Source organism: Vulpes lagopus, chromosome 23 (genome assembly GCF_018345385.1).
Source record: "Vulpes lagopus strain Blue_001 chromosome 23, ASM1834538v1, whole genome shotgun sequence".
In the NCBI taxonomy this organism is placed as follows: domain Eukaryota; kingdom Metazoa; phylum Chordata; class Mammalia; order Carnivora; family Canidae; genus Vulpes; species Vulpes lagopus.
In genome coordinates this window covers 24,463,184-24,483,668 of record NC_054846.1, presented here as the reverse complement: position 1 = coordinate 24,483,668, position 20,485 = coordinate 24,463,184, and the positions used below count along the sequence as shown (strand labels likewise).

The window sequence follows — 20,485 nt, the reverse complement described above, 5'->3', positions numbered from 1 at the left end:
CATGTGTAGGTGCTAAGTTGATAGGTTCAGTATGAAAATGGAATGGAGAGAAAATGCAAGAGGGAGGGACCAACCTCAGCTCGTCTATCACCCTCTGTCCCCATGAAGGGGTTTCCTCCTGTCCCTCTTCATCAGTCCAGCTTGGCTTCTCACACTACAGTGTGCTTGTAAACTATTATGCGGTGTCGTTTACCCAAAACCGCAAGTTCCCTGTATTAAGGGTGATTGAAGAGCCCTCCAGGGGAACGTTTAGCCGTCTTTGTACGTTCATCTCTAACAATTACTTCTGCGCCTATATTGCACAAGAAAATGAAGGAACGGAGAGGCAAGTTTCTGGAGAGACCTTTTGACCCTTTTCTGCCTAAATCTTTCCCTTGTGTAAGAGGGAGACAAGTGCCTTGTCCTCTCATCCTGTGCCTTGGCCATAAAGAAGCGACATTCCTGTACTCAGGGTGACCTCTCTGTGCACGTTAGCAGGCTTGTCTGGCTTGGAGATGCCAGGACATCTTCAGGGTGGGTTTCAGGTCCAGCATCTTGCAGAGATGCTGTGTGTGTGGGTGTGTGTTTGGGGGGGGGAGGGTGCACAGGAAACTTCCCGAGCCTCTGGTGTCGCGACAGGGCTTGAGAACTTGTTTTTAAAAACCAGCGCATATTATCAGCAACTGGATGGAGAGGGAGATGCCAGTCCCGCGGAAGTTCTGCCGGAGGCAGGGGTGTGCTGCCCCTCCGGAACCCGCGGTCCCCGCGCTCTCGCAGCCCCGCCGCGGCCCCCACGGGGCTGATTGGCCGCCCCAGCACTGATGTGGGGCACCGACACCCTCGCCGGCCGGCAGTGCCCTCCTCTCCGGAGGGGCCCCTCTCCCCGCGCGTCCCGACCCCGGTGCCCAGCCCAGCCCACCCCGCCGCGGCCGCCCCTGCACGGCGGGAGGCCGGGCGGGCGCGAGGCTCTGAGGCGCCGGGGGACCCAGCAGGCTGCCTCCGCCCTCGCCCTCGCCCTCGCCCTCGCCCTCGCCCTCGCCGCCGGGGACGGGGACGGTCCTGCCCCGACTCCTCGGGCTTTCGCAGCGCGCGCCGTGCGTGCAGGCCGAGGGGACGCGGAGGAGGACTTGTGTGTGGTGGCTCCGTCGCCTGTCAACACTTTGCCGGCCTCCTCCTCGGCCTCGCCTGCATTTCCTTCTGCCTGAGACGCCGCCGAGAAAGGCTCCCTTCTCCTTCTTTGGACTCTCTTCTATTTTCATGGTAAGTGCTTGCCTTCAGCGAGCTGCTCCTGCGGCGGGGACTGGAGGCTCGGGCTCGCTTTAGTGACCTTCCCTCTGCGTTTCTCCTTTTCTCGTGGAGCCATGTCTGGGGTGCTCCGGGCCAACTAACACGCCAGGGGGCATTGTCCGGACCGGTCGGGGTTTGTTTTTTTTTAAATTTAAATTTTTAATTTTTTTCCATCCCCCCCCCCCCCCCCAGCTTCTCGGCTGTGATGGGAACCTTAGCACTCTCTGTCTTTGTCCTTGAAGCGGCAGCGGGAGTGTGCACGGGGAGTGTGCACGGGGAGTGTGCACGGGGAGTGTGCACGCAGTGAACCGCAGCGCGGCGCCGGAGTGTTGGGGGGAGGGGGGCTGACAAATCTGGGCAGGATGAATCCTCGGGGTGCCGGGGGCGCTCTGGGGCCGGCGGGGCCCCGGCTGGGCGGCCCGCGAAGCAAACTCTCCCGCCTTCCCAGGTGGAGCCCGGCGGCCCCCTGAGTTGTGTCGGAGGCTGTGCCGGGGCGGGGGCGGGGGCGGGGGCGCGGGGGGCGGCGTTTGGAGCACCTGCTCCGAGTCCCGGGGCCGCGGTCCGGTGGGCTTTGCACTTGGGCAGCGGGTTGGCAGCGGGAGGAATCCTGCACCGGCGGATGGGCTGATTCATGACCTCACTGCCGCTTCGCCGGTGCAATCGCAGGGTGCCTGCGCGGCGAACCGTGCTTTACATCCTGTTAGGCTGGCGGGGCAGACAGCATAGGAACACGTTGAAGCGGGCAGCGTAGTTTCATCCTCCCGGGAGGGGGAGATGCCTTGAGGCTACTGGAATGGTGGGACTTCTCTCAGTGAAAATAAGCAGGTTTCCGGGGAAGAGCGTGCGTGGGGCAGCACCCGCGGGCAGCCGGCGGATTCTGGGGCACCCCGCTTGGACGCGTGCCCTGATTCTTCACCTGGTACCCCGAGGCTCGCTGCGGACGGAACCACAGCTCAGGTCTGTTCCCGGCGCCCTGCCTCCCGCAGCCCAAAGGGAGCCAAGAGCATTTTGATGTAGCTCTCAATGGTGCTTGATGGGAGGAGCTCTCTGTGTAAGATTTTCTTCTTCTTCTCTTTTGGTTTTCGGTAGCAGGTGTGTTGAATTATTTTGGCATTCCAGAGAAGCAGCTTCCCGGTTGTAGTTCTCCTTAGTTCCTTTCCAGCCTTGGGATGGAGCTGGGTTGTCGTCTTTGAGTGTGTGTGTGTGTGTGTGTGTGTGTGTGTGTGTGTGTGTGTGTATTTCCAGTTCTGGTCCATTTCACTTTAGGAAGGGTTCCGATCAAATGTAATTCAGTCTGTGATTTGTAAGATACTGCACTAATAAATGTGATTTTTTTTTTTTTTTGGTAACAAATGAGAGAAGAAAAAGGTGGTATGAAATTTCTGGTCGTTCGTCCTGTTGATTGGGAGTTTTGGAATATAAAGTTCCTTAACTGTCTTGCTCATTCTCACCACTTTTATTTCCACTGCCTGTGTGGATTTTTCTTAAAATAGTGGTGATGACATCCGGCATATGCTTTTATTCCATTCCCTGGGTTCAAAGTAGATATATTTGGTGGCGGGTTCTTACATGAAAGCATACATTTAAATAAAGAGCAAGAATTTGTGGATGTTTACATGATAGCCCAGTTTCAGAGTGAAACCAGCATATCAGGTTAATGACAACAAAACAAAAAATTAAGACCCTTGCAGACCATAGTCCCTGAATCCTCAAGTAACGTTTGAAATACTTTCAGCATTGTTTGGATGAGCCGTTCTAATATCCCCTCTTTTTCCTACACTCAGCTGTGGCTCACAGCAGTGTTGTGATCTGACCAGTAGACTTCTTGGCTTCCTTTGATTGTTCTTTCAAGCTTACTTGTTTACTTTCATCCTTAATGGTATCTTCTTACCTTGCTTACTCTTTTTTGCCCCCCTCCAGTTGCAAGGATTTTTATCAGGTGCCTGGCAACACAATTTGAGGTATTCCCCAAGATGGAAAGAGTTAGAATCAGCTTGTATGTCATGGAAATAGGCTCCGTACTTCACACTGCAAGCAATTTTGGATACATTTGAAAATATTTCCTTTTAATTAGTAGCAACTTTAGCTTTGAGAGGGAAAAAAAATTCCTTAGGCTTCTTTGTCTTGCTGAGCAGAGTGTTTGCCCATGCAAGCAGAATTGTGTGTGTGTGTATACGTAATACATATATATGCAAGCATATACACAAATGTACTGTTTACTTATGACTGTTATGTGAGTATACTTTTAATAGTTGCAGCATGCTCATTTAGAAAGTAGGAACAGAATTCCTAAGCTGTTGCTCAGCATCTTCTAGCTGCTGCTGCTGCTGCTGCTGCTGCTTTTTTTTTTTTTTTTTGTAGGGATTTCCCCACTTCTTACACCCCTCCTCCAGATAACGCCTTTGGGAATTTCTTTGAATTGGGATAATGCGTTCTACAGCATCTCCTTGTCTCACAGCATGGTGTCCTGTTAATTCCTTTGCAGGGTCTCTGAGGCAGCATAGAAAACAACTGCAGGGGGAAAAATTGATAAGAAGAGATGCTGAGTGGAGCCAGTAGCCTCTTGGTTGATGAAATCACCACATTTTAATTCATGTGTATTAATTTAGCTGCTGCACCTTGAAATCCATGTTGCTGATTTGAAATGGGTCTGGAAGCTCTGAGATTGGTGTAGATGCACTTATTCATTTTTCACACTCCTTAATGACAGCTGTGGTTGAAACTGTGCTTTTACTGTCTCTTTTTGGTGGTGGTTTAGTTTGGAACCTGCAGCTTCTGTTGTAAACCAGTATTCCCTGTTGATCCTCTTCGTCTCTATTCTCTCCATCTTCGGCTTTATGTGTGTTTCTCTCTGTGAGCCTGCATGTGTGTACATGTAGTAACTCAGGCAGTGGAAGTTGATGGCTAACGAAGACTTGGTTGCAGCTTCTCTCTTAGGAGCCGAACTCCAGAGTTCAATCTGCAATCCTGTTTATGGGGAAAGAAATTGCCCCCATTAATACCAATACAACCTCATGCTTCTGCAGGCATTCTTGTCATTGAAACTATTTTCCATAGTTGATTACCAAGACCAGAAATAGAATCAGTTTTGCATTTTAATTAATGACATTCTAGGTCGGTCTAGGTTGGACTGTCCTCAAATTTTGACATGTTTACTACCTGAAAGGTCTTTGTATTAAGTGGGGGAGTTTATAGAGCCTATTTTTACAGAGTAGAAAAAAAAATCTGTGATTATGTGACACAGAGTTTCTTTGGGAATTAGATGAACCACATTATTAGGGATGTTGGCTGAATTTTTCTGTTGCTTTTTCCAGTATAATTAATGTAGTTCCTTTACCATCTCTCTGTGAGCCTCTTTTTTGAACAGAGGAAAAAGAGGAATGTATAACTCCCACATAAAGCTGCTTAGGGAGAGGACTGTTCTTTAACAGAGATTCAAGACCACTTCTAACACTAGGGTGATCTACTTTGAAAGGAACTTGCTATTCAATTGGCAACTTGGATTGTATAAAATAGAAGAAATGCTTCATGAGCTGTGTCAAATATTGCATTTTTGATCTGTGCCTTCCTATTGAATTCATCTAGGACCATAGTCACCAGACAGCTTTGCAAAAGAAAATCATGTCCTCAGGAGCATAATAATCTAGCCAGACTGTCATAAATGTTTATGCTGCAAGTTATATCTCTTGGGTTGTGGAGAGAGATGGCAGGATTTTGGAGGAGAACCAAATCACAGCCCCAAAATAATGCAAGACGAAAGGGGAAATTCTTCCCTTTATTTAGCATTTAATTCTCCAGGCAAGCTGTTGGCTCTTGAGTCTGAAGATCCAAGAAATTGTTAAAAACACATAATGGTATGTTTCAGGAGCCTTCTCGCTAATAGGAATCCTTGACCCTTATAATGAGGCATCTGCTCCATGACCTCCTGGCCTGTGTGAGCCAGCAGCCATTCTTATAGAAAGTAGACATCTTGTAATACAGCAGGAATTTCCTTACTTATATTTTTCCTGTTGGTCTCCCACTGGGGACCTCCTGTGAGTGTCAGAGGGAATGAGTGTCTGGAGACGGAGAAGACAGCTAGGCACGGTGGGACGCCTTCAGGACCCTGGCTTCCAGGGCAGCCCCAGGCACCAACTGCTGGGAGACTCAGACTCCTATCTGCTACCTTGGGCTTGGGCCAGACAATCTCAGAGGGCTCCCTCAACTATTGAAAAGGATGAACTGTTATTTTTACTTATTTTTTTTACTAGTTGGATGGTAATTTTTAAGGCAATTGATCCAGGTTAGATATTCTTGGAGAGGAGGTAGGCTGTACATTCCCTTGATCATAGAATCATGACTACCTGCTTACCCTGGTGCATTTTGAAATGTTTCTCCTAACTTTCAAAAAAAGAAAAAAAGACCTTGAGGAGTGTCTTATCAACCCTCTCATTGCCTAGGTAGGGAAGCTGAGGCTCAGGGAGGCTAAGTGCCCTCCCCAGGGTTGGAGGTCCCCTTAGCACCTGGGTAAGATGTTTTGGTGCAGTGTGCATGGATTTACTCAGATTCTTTTTCCATTTCTGGTGTGGGACCCTTTCCACGATACACAGCTGACGCTTACTGTGTCATTCATTGCTCACAAAACTGCTTTGTGGCATCTAACTCACTGGTGTCCATTATTTCTGGGCTCATTTCATGCAGATTACGTGGCTGTACCAGTCAGCGTGAGTCACATCAAGCCAATATTATTGGAAAGTTGTTCATGTTTATGTAGAAATGCATTTTTTTACATTGCAGTTTTGCTCTCCTTGTGAACATTTTAAGAATTTTACAAATACTGTGCTTAGTTTTTTCCTCCTGCATCTCAACTATTGAACTGATCAGTTTTTTGGGAGGGTGTGATATTTATGGATTGATTCATCCATTTATTCAACTGATACTTACTGAGCACCTGTTGTGTCCATCCACATATCAGGAGAGCCAAGTGGCAGTTTATTATTACTGAAAGGTGGGAGATAATTAATAGGGTCTAGATAGAGCCAAAATGGAATCTCTGCTCAGGTTTAATTAAATCAAAAGTCTGTATTCAGCAGGGAAGGAGAGCAGTTGCTCAGTACATAACCACATAAGACGTTTGCTTCTCACCCAGCCCGTTTACCCTTGAGGGTACACTTTGACATTCAAAGTCATCACAAGGAAATGAAGCCAGGAAATGTAATCTGAATCAATCAGTTTAGACCTAGAGAGAATTTAGGATGGAGGTCACTGAAGTGCCTGTGAAAATCCTATCTAGAGTGTAAAGAACCCCATGGTCCTTTGGTGCTTTATTCCTCATAAAACTTTTATTTCTTTTTTCTTTGACAATTAGCTTTGTGCTCTTTACAAAGGATACAATCATTTTATTAATCAGTGGGGATATGAATGGATAAGCTGTGTTCATGTTGGTGAAAAAGTAGCTTATTAAAAAGCTCTATCTGTAATCAGTCCCATCCATGCCCGAGGTACGATTTCTGCTGTGCTTCTTCCCACTTTTTTCTTTTTTTTTTCTAAAAGAATCAGGAAACATGCGTTTAGGGAGCAGTGAGTTAAGTTTTGTGCGTCTGAGAATTGGATCTGGTCAGGTGCCTCTCCACCTCAGATGTAACTGAAGGAGGAGTTGTAAAGCTAATCTCTAGATCCGGTTGGCCAGAGCATGAAAGCAAATAGATCTTGAGTGAGAGATGATAAGGTAAAAAAGAAGCTCACTTCATTGGCTCACTCACTAAGCAAGTGCTTCTTAAGCACTCCCTATGCTTCAGGCACAGCTCTGGGCGCTGGAGAATAAAACCATCTGCATCTTGCCTTCATGGAACTAATGATCTGGTAGAAATGGGAGTAGCAAACAGACAAACACATTAGTAGATGCAGAGTATGAGAGATGGTGATGTGCGCAGTGGTGAAAGTGAAGAATGTTTATCCTGCTGCCACCTTCATATTTGGGGTTTCCATTTACTGAACGTATTCATGATGTTTAGATCACTTGGCTCCATGTGGTGTTTTTAGCTCACTGTTTCTATACTTATTTTCTGACTCGTCTACCTAAACTGCAATCTTGAGGATTTTCCCCCTAGGTAAGTGCAGCTGTTGAAACATTTGGAGTACTGTGAAAAAGTTATAATCAGGCATTTTGCTCTGGAAATGACGTAAAAGAAAAGTGAGATGGACATCAGAGCCCATGAGTATTTTTCTCAAGGTAGAGTTGTCAAAATTTAGATGAAGAATAGAGGATGGAAACAGACCTGTCTGTCGCTTGAGCCTGAGGGGAGCAGGTTGGAGTGTTCTTCGGGGAGACTGGGAGCTTGAGCTTAGGGAGCTCTGGCCCTGGGAGGGGGACAGGGAAATGATGGACGACATCACCAGCAAGCACAGCTCAATAGAGAGAGATGAGAGCGAACCAGAAAATGAACATATGAGAAATGGGCAAGGAATTTCAGTTTGGGAGGGAGGGAAGAAAGATAGTGAGAGGCATCATTTATAAAAACCGGTCCTGCCTGGCATAGAATATCTGGGTCAGTCAGTTCATAGAAATGGTGCCTTGAAACAGAAAGCGGTATTTATGAATTTTTAAAAAAATTCCTGCCATGTTATGCATGATCTTTAACTTAGTATCAGTGTTCTGTTCTATCCTGTGCAAGCTCTTGGTCGATACTTCCTACCTTTCCCATAAAAGAATTAGGGCTTAAAGGAGACTGTCTCCTGGTGGTGGAGAGCCTGGGCTCTAGGGCAGGCAGGCTGGTTCCCATCCTTGCTCTGCCACTTACTCACTTGTGGACCTTGGACAGTTCACATAGTCTCTTCATATATCATTGTCCTCAGCTATAAAAATGAGAGTAACTAACAGTTCCTGCCTCATAGAGTTATTGTGAGTGTTAAGTCACGCGGTTGTACATGGACGTGCTTAGTGCAGCGTCTGCAAGGTGCTCATGTTGCCCAGCAGTTGTTAACTCATTACCATGATTTGTCTCTCTGGTGTTAGGAGTTTAGAGAAATTCTGTGTGTAGTTTATGTGTGTGTATTTCACCTGCTTAGCAGACTTTCTTCTAATGATGATCATCCTTTCTTCTTCATGTTTAGATAAGTGATTTTAATAGTGAAACTTTTTGGAAGGATCTCAGTTTTCACTCTTAGTCTCTTAAATGCTTATTCAATTGACTTGAGTTGCAAGTCAGTATCACAGTGACATATGAGCAGGGGTACTGAAGGAGTGAAAGACTTCAGGAGTCCATGCAGGAGGACCTACTAGACATAGTACGTGACTTTCTGGCAGGAAAAGAGAAAAGTGAGTTGGAGGGGGGAAAAAGGAGCAAGAATCTAGCAGCAAATAAGATTAAAATCCTTTGACAGGGACCGGGGGGGGGGGGGGGGGGGTTAGGGATGGTTGCTCCTTAGGTGGGTATGTGTGTAAGTGGTTTCCTAGAGAGAATAAGCAAGGAGATGGGATTGGTGTAGATGGAGCCAGGGTGGTTAGGGAGGAGTTGTTATGTGGCATTTAGTTTGTAGGAAAGATTTCTAAAAGCAGAATGCCTGGGTCACAGGGTGTGTGGGCTTAAAATTTTGATAGCTCTTATTGAATTGCTAGTGACAGAAGTGTGCCCATTTGTACCCCCACCAGCACTGAATGAGATCACCTGTTTCCTTATTCTTAAGCCCACCAACAAACATTTTGATTTTTTTGCTAATCTGCTAGGTAAAAAGTATCATCTCATAGTTTAGATTGAGCATCTTTTTGCATGTTTTCCTATATTTTCCTCTTCTGTGAAAAGTCTGTTAATTTTTTTTTTTTTTTGCCAGCTCACTTTTGAGTTTTGGTCTTGATTTTTAGGAGCTCCTTATATATTAAATGAATTAATATTTCCTTATGATTTTCCCCTATTTTATCATCTGCCGTTTGATATTGTTGCATTTTGGGGATAAGAAATTCTTAAGTTTTAAGTAATTAAACTTGTCATGTTACTTCTGTTGTTTCTGGATTTTATGTAATAACAAAAAAGCCTAACCCACTTTGGGATTATAAAACTGATTCAGTAATGTCTTTTTATATATTTTAATGATTTTATCCTTATTCACACATATTTCAGTTTAATAATAAAGTAGACGTCTTCTTTAATAATAAAGAAGAAATTTTATTTCTTCCACAAACTACCTAGTGGCCCCCTCCCCACATTTTTTGAGCTATGTATCTTTTCTTTGCCTGTTGTAGGTTAATTCTTGAGAAGGGTGATGTTTACTTAGACCAGGGTAGAGGTGGCGTGAAAGGGTAGCATCCTCTATTAAATCCCCTTAAGCAGTTTGGACTATTAGGGGGGTTTTCTCTGTTTTGTTACTTGTTAGTTTGTTGACTAGTTCCACACTGTTAATCTCTCTAGTTTTTTTGTTTTGTTTTGTTTTAATATCTGGTATGGCTTGTCACCTCTTATTCCTCCTTCCAGGAGTTTCCTGCATCTTCTTACATGTTTGTTTTTCTATATAAACCTTAGAAATTGCCTAGTACTAGAAAAAAATCATATTTTGGGGGAAGGATTAAATTTATAGATCGAGAATTTATGAAATTGAATCAACCTGTCGCCAGAGTATATGTTTCCATTTACTCAAATATTTTTTATGGATCTAAGTAATGTTTTTAAAGTATTCTTCATATATCTTGGTAGTAGTTTTTATTTAAACAATTTAATGGGCTTTCATGATAGGTTCTTGTCTAAGTCTTCATGTGTTTCCAGAGGTACTGAGGGATGAGAAGGGAATGGGAGCATTCTTCAGGTACCATAGAATAAATAAATAACCTAGGAGAAAAATACTGAAAATTAGCATAGAGGGATGTTATTGGGATGTTACTGACTCATTTTTTTTCTTTTATCTCTCTTTTAAAATCCCATGTTTTGGGCAGCCCCAGTAGCTTAGCGGTTTAGTGCTGCCTTAAGCCCAGGGCGTGATCCTGGAGACTCAGGATCGAGTCCCACATCAGGCTCCCTGCATGGAGCATGCTTCTCCCTCTGCCTATGTCTCTGTCTCTCCCTCTGCCTGTGTCTTTGCCTCTCCCTCTGCCTGTGTCTCTACCTCTCTGTCTCTCTCTGTCTCTCATAAATAAATAAATAAAATCTTAAAAAAAAGGAGCTGCCTAAAATGGTTCTTAAAAAAAAATAAAACCCCATCTTTTGAATTGTTGATCTAACTATAACTATAGATTTGTCTTAAATCTCTAATTGAATTTATTGTGTTTTTCTCCCAAATTGAGAGCACCAGTTGCTCAGATCCTTTTGCACAGTGTTCTGTAACATTGTCTTGTATTATTATTTGCCTACTAATATGTTAATTCAGGAGGCATTTAACGAGTACTTACTATCAGTCAAGCATTAGGGATATGCTAATAAGATGTCCCTTTCATCAAGGGGTTTGCTGTTCACTAGGAGACTGGCCTGAAAACAATATAATAAAGTAATGTACTTTCTTGAAATTATATGAAGGGAAGAATTGAATCCTGGAGTGGGACTGTTTAAGGCTATCTTGGGATAATCAGGGAAGGCTTCGCTAAGGAGGTGGCATCTGAACTGGGACCATTTAAATGAGCTGCTGCTAAGTGGGGAGTCCAGGGGAGAAACGAGCAAGTGCAAAGTCCCTGGGACATGAGTGAGTTACAAGTGATTTAGTCTGTGAGACTATGGAAGGAGATGATGGTTAGCCAATGGGCAGGTGCCACATCTCAGAAAACTATGTGACATGAGGAGGAAGTTTTCCTGTATTCTGTAGGCATTGGAGATGATTTTTGAGCAGAAGAGACAAGATCAGATTGTAGAGTACATCACCCTGGCAGCTATATGGAAGACAAATGGGAAGGGCAGGGGTATACAATCAGGAATACTAGTATGGAGATTACAACACAAAGCCCAGTGAGACTGTTTTCTCTTAAACTAGGGCTGTGGAATTAAGAATGATGGGGATCCTATGTAAGATTCATTCATTCAACAATTGTTGATTACATTCAACAATAGGCCAGGCTTTGTGTTTTTTTTTTTTTATTTTTTTTATTTTTTTCAATTTTTTTTTGTTACTGTATTTTTTTTAATTAATTTTTATTGGTGTTCAATTTACCAACATACAGAAAAACACCCAGTGCTCATCCTGTCAAGTGTCCACCTCAGTGCCCGTCACCCATTCCCCTCCAACACCCGCCCTCCTCCCCTTCCACCACCCCTAGTTCGTTTCCCCGAGTTAGGAGTCTTTATGTTCTGTCTCCCTTTCTGATATTTCCCAATATTTCTTTTCCCTTCCTTTATATTCCCTTTCACTATTATTCATATTCCCCAAATGAATGAGAACATACACTGTTTGTCCTTCTCCGATTGACTTATTTCACTCAGCATAATACCCTCCAGTTCCATCCACGTTGAAGCAAATGGTGGGTATTTGTCGTTTCTAATGGCTGAGTAATATTCCATTGTATACATAAACCACATCTTCTTTATCCATTCATCTTTTGATGGACACCGAGGCTCCTTCCACAGTTTGGCTATTGTGGCCATTGCTGATAGAAACATCGGGGTGCAGGTGTCCCGACGTTTCATTGCATCTGAATCTTTGGGGTAAATCCCCAACAGTGGAATTGCTGGGTCGTAGGGCAGGTCTATTTTTAACTCTTTGAGGAACCTCCACACAGTTTTCCAGAGTGGCTGCACCAGTTCACATTCCCACCAACAGTGTAAGAGGGTTCCCTTTTCTCCGCATCCTCTCCAACATTTGTTGTTTCCTGCCTTGTTAATTTTCCCCATTCTCACTGGTGTGAGGTGGTATCTCATTGTGGTTTTGATTTGTATTTCCCTGATGGCAAGTGATGCAGAGCATTTTCTCATGTGCTTGTTGGCCATGTCCATGTCTTCCTCTGTGAGATTTCTCTTCATGTCTTTTGCCCATTTCATGATTGGATTGTTTGTTTCTTTGGTGTTGAGTTTAATAAGTTCTTTATAGATCTTGGAAAATAGCCCTTTATCTGATATGTCATTTGCAAATATCTTCTCCCATTCTGTAGGTTGTCTTTTAGTTTTGTTGACTGTATCCTTTGCTGTGCAAAAGCTTCTTATCTTGATGAAGTCCCAATAGTTCATTTTTGCTTTTGTTTCTTTTGCCTTTGTGGATGTATCTTGCAAGAAGTTACTGTGGCCGAGTTCAAAGAGGGTGTTGCCTGTGTTCTCTTCTATGATTTTGATGGACTCTTGTCTCACATTTAGATCTCTCATCCATTTTGAGTTTATCTTTGTGTATGGTGAAAGAGAGTGGTCCAGTTTCATTCTTCTGCATGTGGATGTCCAATTTTCCCAGCACCATTTATTGAAGAGACTGTCTTTCTTCCAATGGATAGTCTTTCCTCCTTTATCGAATATTAGATGACCTAGGCCAGGCTTTGTGCTAGGCTTCTAGGATGCAGCAGTGAAGAAGATAGATACATTCTCTGCTTCCAGTGAGAGTATATTCGAGTGGGAGGAGACCAACAAGAAGCTGATAAACTGATAAGACAGGCACTGGTAAATTCAATGAAGCAGGGCAAAGGGAGGATGGTGTGGAGCATGGTCATCATGAGTCCTCTTGTCAGAGTGATAGTTGAATAGAGACCCAAAGGGGAGTGGGGGAGGGCATGAGCCTCCCATATAAGGATACATGGGAAAGAGTGTCCAAGAAGAGAGAGCAGCTAGTACAAGGGTCCTGAAAAAAGATGGTGCTTGGCATAATTAAAGAATAGCAAAGAGACTGGAAGAGCTGGAGAAGAGTGACAAAGGAGGAGCTGGGAGCCAGAGGTCGTGGTAGGTATTAATTAGATGTTAGAGTGAGATGGGTAGTCAGGGCAGTGTTTTGAGTACCGGGGTGTAATGATTGGTCTGGTAGCCTTGGAAGCATTTGCTTGTTTGCTGCATGGAGAACAGATCATAGGGAGTCACGGTGTAAATAGATCAGGAGGCTGGGTCCAGAAATCTGGAGAGGTGATGGTAGACCAGGGTGGTGGCATTTTATGGGGTTGAGAGGTGGTAGGATTATGGTTCTGTTTCAAAAATGGAGCTAAAAGGCTTCAGGAAGATATGCCTAGGAAGTGAAATGGGCGAATGTGGGTAAGAGAACTGCTGCTAAGGAAATTTGCAGTATTTTAAAGGGAGATGAGAAAAGAATGGCTGCGGGGGTTGGGGGGAGGGCACTGTAGCAAGCGTGGTCACTGCAGTCAGTGTGGTGAGTGGGCCATCATGAACTCTTGCAGGGTTCTTCTATGCATCTGTATACTTGTCAGCCACACGGGAATGTGTAAAATGATTCAATAGAGAATTCCTCGAATTGCCTTACTCCAAGAAGCTGTGTTAAATAGGGTTAATTGGAAGTATATAAATGGTGTCTAGTTTCCTGGGCAATAAAATTGATAAAGAGGCTACACTTTAATTTTAAGCAATTTCACAGTCTGAGAATTTTCAGCAAACAGCAATCAGGGTGTTTAATAATATAAGAAATTGAAGCCTATTTGCATTGACATGGGTCAGAAGAACAATGTGGGGGACACAGAACCCACAGATCCTGGATCTTAGGAGTATGGGGAACATGAATTAAGTGTGGCTGAAAATAAAAAATTGCATAACATTTTATCCAAGGGCTAAGAGTTTTCTGTAAAGGCTATAGGTACTTTCCTTTATTAGCCAAAAGGTTATAAAATGTTCCAGAGAGTTGAGTCAAGGTGAGTTCCCTTATCTTTGGAAGCTATCTTTGAGAGATGCAGTGTTATCTATTCTAAATAGTGAGTATATTTCTGTAAATCATGGTATGTGTTCTATTATGAAACAGAAAATACGTTCTTGAAAGTTTTGCATGGATCCAAGCTAGGTATCCCTTTGGTCAGACCTTGCCTTTTGAAAAACGGATTTTAGGCTGTTCATAAGAATTCAGATATCTGTTGCAAAATTGAGGATGAAAACCATGCCCGAGAATGATCCAGTTGCTGTGGGTTGGGTAGATTTCCTCAGTATAAGACAAGAGATCAAAACTGGATGGGACTAGAGACTATTCTCCTGGCCCTAACTGTTCAAGGGCTCTAGTTTGACACCTGTTTTTCTCTAGTTAACTGTATGTACAGTAAACTGTGTGCAGTCCTCATTGAATTGGGCTGGGTCTATTGTTTCTTAAATTCATCTGTGTTGTCCTCATAAGTCACAAAATTAAAGACTTCTTCAGTTATTATACCGAGAGTGATGGATACAAGGCATCTCTTAAACCAGGGCAGTCAATATAAAATCTTTATTCTGTTAATTGGCTTCTGTTTTTATAATTCCTATAGGCTCATATAGACTTGGGTCATTGTGTTAATGATATACTAACCACCTACCTGTAGATACATAGACATTAAGCGATTTCTCCCTTCTCTTCCCCAGACCATAGTAGTCTTTTTGCAGAATGAGCCATTCCTATTTTTCTTTTCTTTACATCCAGCTTAGTGTCTGACACAAAGTAGAAGCTCAGAAAATTATTCTTAATCAAAACCTAGAAACAGATTGGTTTGTTTTGTTTTGTTGTTCTGTTGATTAAACAGTGCTGGACCCTGTTTCATATTGATTTACTTTTAGAGACCCTAATTATTTTACCCCATGTCTCTGGTTTAATATGACAGTCTATTGCATAGTCATGACTGCAAACATTAAAAAAAGGTGAGGGCAACCATTTATTTATTTATTTATTTATTTATTTATTTATTTATTTATTATTTATTTTTAATTTTTTTGTAATAGTTTATTTTTTATTGGTGTTCAATTTGCCAACATACAGAATAACACCCAGTGCTCATCCCATCAAGTGCCCCCCTCAGTGCCCGCCACCCAGTCATCCCCCCCACTCCCTGCCCTCCTCCCCTTCCACCACTCCTAGTTCATTTCCCAGAGTTAGGAGTTTTCCATGTTCTGTCTCCCTTTCTGATATTTCCTACCCATTTCTTCTCCCTTCCCCTCTGTTCCCTTTCACTATTATTTATATTCCCCAAATGAATGAGACCATATAATGTTTGTCCTTCTCCAATTGACTTATTTCACTTAGCATAATAGAGGGCAACCTTTTAAAGGGAAGTGACTCTGTACATGAATGTAGAAGGATTGGAAGGAGCATGAGATTTTAGGATAAAACTTCAGCACATAGGTACGTATTTAGGAATTATAGGTCTGTTATCTCCTGCTAGAAGGAATTTTATGCTGCTGAAAGGAATAGATGATATTTGACACGGTAAAAGTTCAAAAAGCAAGGAAGAAACGGTGGGAATAGAATGGAACGAGGTATGCAATTAAACCATGTGTCAGAATGACCTAAGCATAGGACATAGAGCCACAACTTTGGTGCTAAGCTCTTTGTCAGCCAGCAAGAAGAGGAAGCTCTTGTAGGAGTAGAGAGAAGCCAGTTGCTCAGGATGATTATAACTATTCTTGGCACCAACATCAGACAAGAATTTCTCCTAGGACTCCCCATAAAGAGTACACTGTGTTTTGTTTTGAAAATCATCAAGTCTTGTGAGGCTGATTCTCCTAAAACATTTGTTTTCATAGCATGGCTTCAAAGCAGATTTTGTAAAAGTAACTGCACATTTCTGTTCAGGTACTCCATTCTCGGCGGATGTGGTTTGGCCCAGGGAGGTGAAGAGTGGATGAACTACTTGTCCTTCAGTCTTTTCCTGTGCATTGTTTTTCTCAACTGAGGTTTTGAGAATTACTCATTGACTTTGATCTTAGAGGTGGTGTTACTCCCTCCTACAGAGGCCTAGAGCACGGTGGTTCTGTGTGGCCAGTTATGGGGAGACACTGCCCTAGCAGAAGTGTCCTATTAAAGTTGGGGTTGGTGTCCTTTAGTGTGAGCTGAGTGCCGAACAAAGACATTTGCCTGAATAGAATGCTGCCCTCCTTATTTCCAAGGGTAGAATGGGTAGAACCAAGCAGCTAGGCTAGGATGATACATAGAAGGTTCTTTAGTGCTCAAATGGGTGGTCAGCTCCAGGGCCTTTAAACAGGTATTCCTGGGGTGTACCTCAACACTTAGGAAAGCATGGAAGGTTCAAAGGGCATCAGTTTCCAAAATCTGGACTGTGTGTTCAGTCTCGTTTCTCCCTGCCCTTTCACAATTACTCTGTCCCCGTTTTAGCGAAGAAAGGCATCTCTCATCTGTCCTAAAGCTTGCTGTAATGCATTGTGCATGGATGTAGACTCCACCTGGGCACTGAACAGAGCAGCAATTTGAAATATTTTCTTGCACAAGTAGTACAGTGGTGTGAGCAATAAAAGACTGCCTAACATAAACATATGCTATCTTGGGATTAACTTCTGTGGGAAGATAGACTGCACAAAGAAGAAAGAAGAAAAAGTCACCATATAAATTTTCCAACTGGTAAGGAGGCACTTGAACTTAAGTTATTTTAGAAGTGGATGATGGTAGGATGCCTGGGTGGCTCAGTGGTTGAGTGTCTGCCTTCGGCTCAGGGCATGATCTTGGAGTCCTGGGATCAAGTCCCGCATCCGGCTCCCTGTAGGGAGCCTGCTTCTCCCTCTGCCTGTGTCTTTGCCTCTCTCTCTGTGTCTCTCACGAATAAATAAATCTTAGAGTAAAAGAGGGATAATAAGGAATTGACTCTTGATATGGAAGCAGAGAAATCCCAAATTCTGCTCTTGGCAAACTGGAGATCCAGAAGAGCCATTGGTATAAATTTCAGTCCAAAAGCCAGCAGGCTTGGGACCTAAGCAGAGCCATTGTTTCAGTTCTAGTTCAAGGGCAGGAAGAGACCAATATCCCAAATAAGGGCAGTCAGGAAGGAGTTCCCTACTAGCCTTTTTGTTCTATTCAGGTCTTCAATTGACTGGATAAAGTCCCACCTACCTCAGGGAGGACAAACTGCTCTATTCATTCAAATGTTGATCTCATCCAGAAACAACTGTTCCAGGATAATGTTGGACCAAAAGTCTGCATACCTTGTGGCCCAGTGAAGTCGAAACATAAAATTAACCATTCTGGTGGGAAATAGAAGTTACGTATTGAAATTTTACTGTTTACATATGCCAGAAATTATATTTTTGGTAATTCTGTATAAATTTATGCTGATGTCAACTTTAAACTCCATGGGGGGTGGGAATCAAAACTTTGGTGGGGGGATACATAGGTTTTTATTTGTCTTTTGTTTTTAATTTTTAGGAGATACACGAACAAAAGTGTTTGTTCCTATAGTATGACCAAAATAATTGTTAGCTTGATACATCCTTTACCCGAAACAAAATCTCAAAGGTAGGTTGAAGGTTAGGTAAAGAGCATAGGTTCAAAATATGTCATTACAGCAACTTTCACTTTCACCACCACCTTGGTCACAGCTACAGTCCTGTTGTGACTGAATCATCACAGCAGCCTCCCTGCCGTGACCTTGACTATTACCCTGTGTTCTCAGTGTGGATGCCCAGGGTTATCTGGTTAAAACAGAAGTCCTGATGGGATGCCTGGGTGGTTCCATAGTTGAGCGTCTGCCTGTGGCTCAGGGTGTGGTCCTGGGGTCCTGAGATCGAGTCCTGCATCGGGATCTTGCAGGGAGCCTGCTTCCCCCTCTGCCTGTGTCTCTGCCTCTCTCTCTGTCTCTTTGTGTCTCTCATGAATAAATGAATAAAAGAAAACAAAACAAAAACAAACAAAACAGTAAGTCGTGTCATGTCAGTCCTCTGCTCAAAATCCTGTTTTGACTTTCCCTGGACCTAAATGCTTCCCTCAATCTATCTTATTTCCCCCCATACTCAGCTAGCGCGCTGTGCCCTCCTTGCTGGTCCTGCAGCAGGTCATCATGCACTTTACAATCTCAAGTCTTTGCACTGTTATTCCCTGCACCTGGGAACACTCTTCTATAGGAGGGACTATTGCCCAAGGGTGCTCAGGTGTTGACTCTCTTCCTCCAGTTCTCCCCTACTTTGTTACATTGGGAATATCACGTTGCACATGCGTAGCTGGGTTCAAGAACTAGGATATGTTTGTAGCACCACTTTAAAAGGAACAGTGATGTTGTTAGTATAAATTCTTCCAGAGGAGTAAACTAAGCCTGAGAAGGAAAGGGTAGAAATTTGGTGAGATTTAGATTTCTCTCTCAATTCTGGCAGTACTCTGTCTCCATGGAGAGGGAAGGTCATGGGTGGCGCTAACAAATCCCCTGGCGAATCAAGGAAGAAGGGAAGCTCAATGCTAAGTAAGATATGCTGCATCTCTCCCTACTTGGTGTAGATACCTTTTTTTTCTCATGTTTATTTAGCAAGCATAGAGAATTTAATTAGGAATTTATAGCCAAGAGGTGTGTCTATGTGTGTCGCTAGTGGCGATGGGGTTGTTGGGAATATTGATGTTGACGGTATTAGAATTGTTAGTAGTGGTGTCAGCGACTGCTTTGAAGGGCCCGTGGTGGTGGTATGCAGAGTTTTTTCTACCAACCCATATGAAGACCTATTGTGCCATGTGAACTACAATTATTTTCATATATATGTATATATGTACACATATGTATCTATAGATATAATTTTGGAATAGCTCTAAAATAGTCATTGTTCTTACTAAAAAAAAAAAAAGACTATTAATGTCCTTCAAGAAATTCTAATATTTCTAGGAACTTTTTTTAGTCAGATGAGACCACTTTTCTATTTGTGGTCCTACAGACTCCAGCCTTTAACAAGTTGTTTGTCTGATGGTGGTTCATGCACATGTGCTCTCTCTTACTCATATGGATTCTCTGTCAGGGTAAGATATTTTCAGCCCAGTGTCCTATTACCTGCTAAATCCTTCAAAGCAAAAGCAGATCTTTTGTTTCTCCATTAAGCCTGTTTGCAGTGTTAGCATCTTGATACTACAATGCGTTTTTCAGCATACTTCACACACACTGTCCTATTGTATCTTTATAGTAGTTATGGGAGGTAGGCAAGGATTGTTATTATCATTATATGTCATTTGAGGGTTCATTTTATAGATAACAAAAACTGGGACTCAGATAAAATGAATTACTCAGGTCAGGAAATCCCTAACAGAATCAGGACAAAGACTCATATCTTTTAACTCTTGATCCTTTCATCATCCTGTTTTTTCCTTTTCTGATCCCTGGTAACTTCACCTCATGCCCCGCCTTTGACAGCGGAGGAGAAGCCTCCTCCCTCTCAGCATTAGTGCCTTGCCTGGATCATCAAATCCTTGCTCTAGATCAGATCTCCAGTTTTTGTACCTGTACAGAATGTCAGGTCAGCCTCTAGCTATAATTTTCCTTTTTGTTCCCATCAGTACTTGGCTGTATACCTGAATATAATTCTAACAGATTGGATTGTGTCTATACTAATTCTAGCAAATAAAAATATCCTTAGTTCTAGAAAACTATAATATTTCCCAGGAATTTTTTTTGTGGTGGCTTATAGAATATAGAAGGACAAATTTAAAAACTTAACTTTAATGAGGTATATTGTTTTTTTTTAATGAGGTATATTGTACATAGCATATAATTCATCCATTTCAAGTATAGTTGACACTTGAACAATGTGGGGGTTAGGGTCGCTGATCCCCTGCACTGTCAAAAATCTGGATATAACTTTCAACTTCTCAGAAACTCAACTACTGGTAGTCTGATACTGATTGGAAGTCTTACCAATAACTTAAATACTTGATTAACAAATATTTTGTATATTATATACTGTATTCTTAAAGTAACAACTTTTCCTTATTTCTTTGTATTTCTAGGCTATGCAGCTCATCTGCAAGTTTTTTAAAAATATCAAAAATCTCAATTTTTCTAATATATTTATTGAAAAAAATTCTGCATATAAGTGGACTTACACAGTTGTTTAAGGGTCAACTGTATAGAAATCAGTAATTTTTAGTAAATTTTTCAAGTTGTGAAATTATCACCATAAACCAGCTTTAAAATATTTTCATCACATCAGTAAGATTTGTCATGCCTATTTACATTAATATTCCTGAGTGTTTTTTTCTTCTAATTTTTAAGAGACTATAAGTTCACATGACAAAATGCCCAGGAATAGTAAGCTAAGGATGGAGGAAAGCAAAAGGGACAGGATGAGAATTTTATCATTTATCAAAGCATGTGAATGATAGGATCTCCTATTTTTATTTTTTAAAATGATGTGTTTTTTCCTAGTTCTTCATATATTTTTATTACTATAAATTCAACAAGATATTCAACAAGATATCAAAA

General features: G+C 42.5%; 1 protein-coding gene across 1 annotated transcript in view; it reads left to right on the top strand.

Annotated features, from left to right (window-relative positions):
• Positions 1-1,942: 1,942 nt before the first annotated feature.
• ANO4 (anoctamin 4) overlaps positions 1,943-20,485 on the top strand; it is a 348,320-nt gene continuing 329,777 nt past the window's right edge. The window contains exon 1 of the mRNA XM_041738605.1: positions 1,943-2,223. The gene's annotated coding sequence lies outside the window, so the exon portion shown is untranslated. The remainder of the gene's footprint in view (positions 2,224-20,485) is intronic.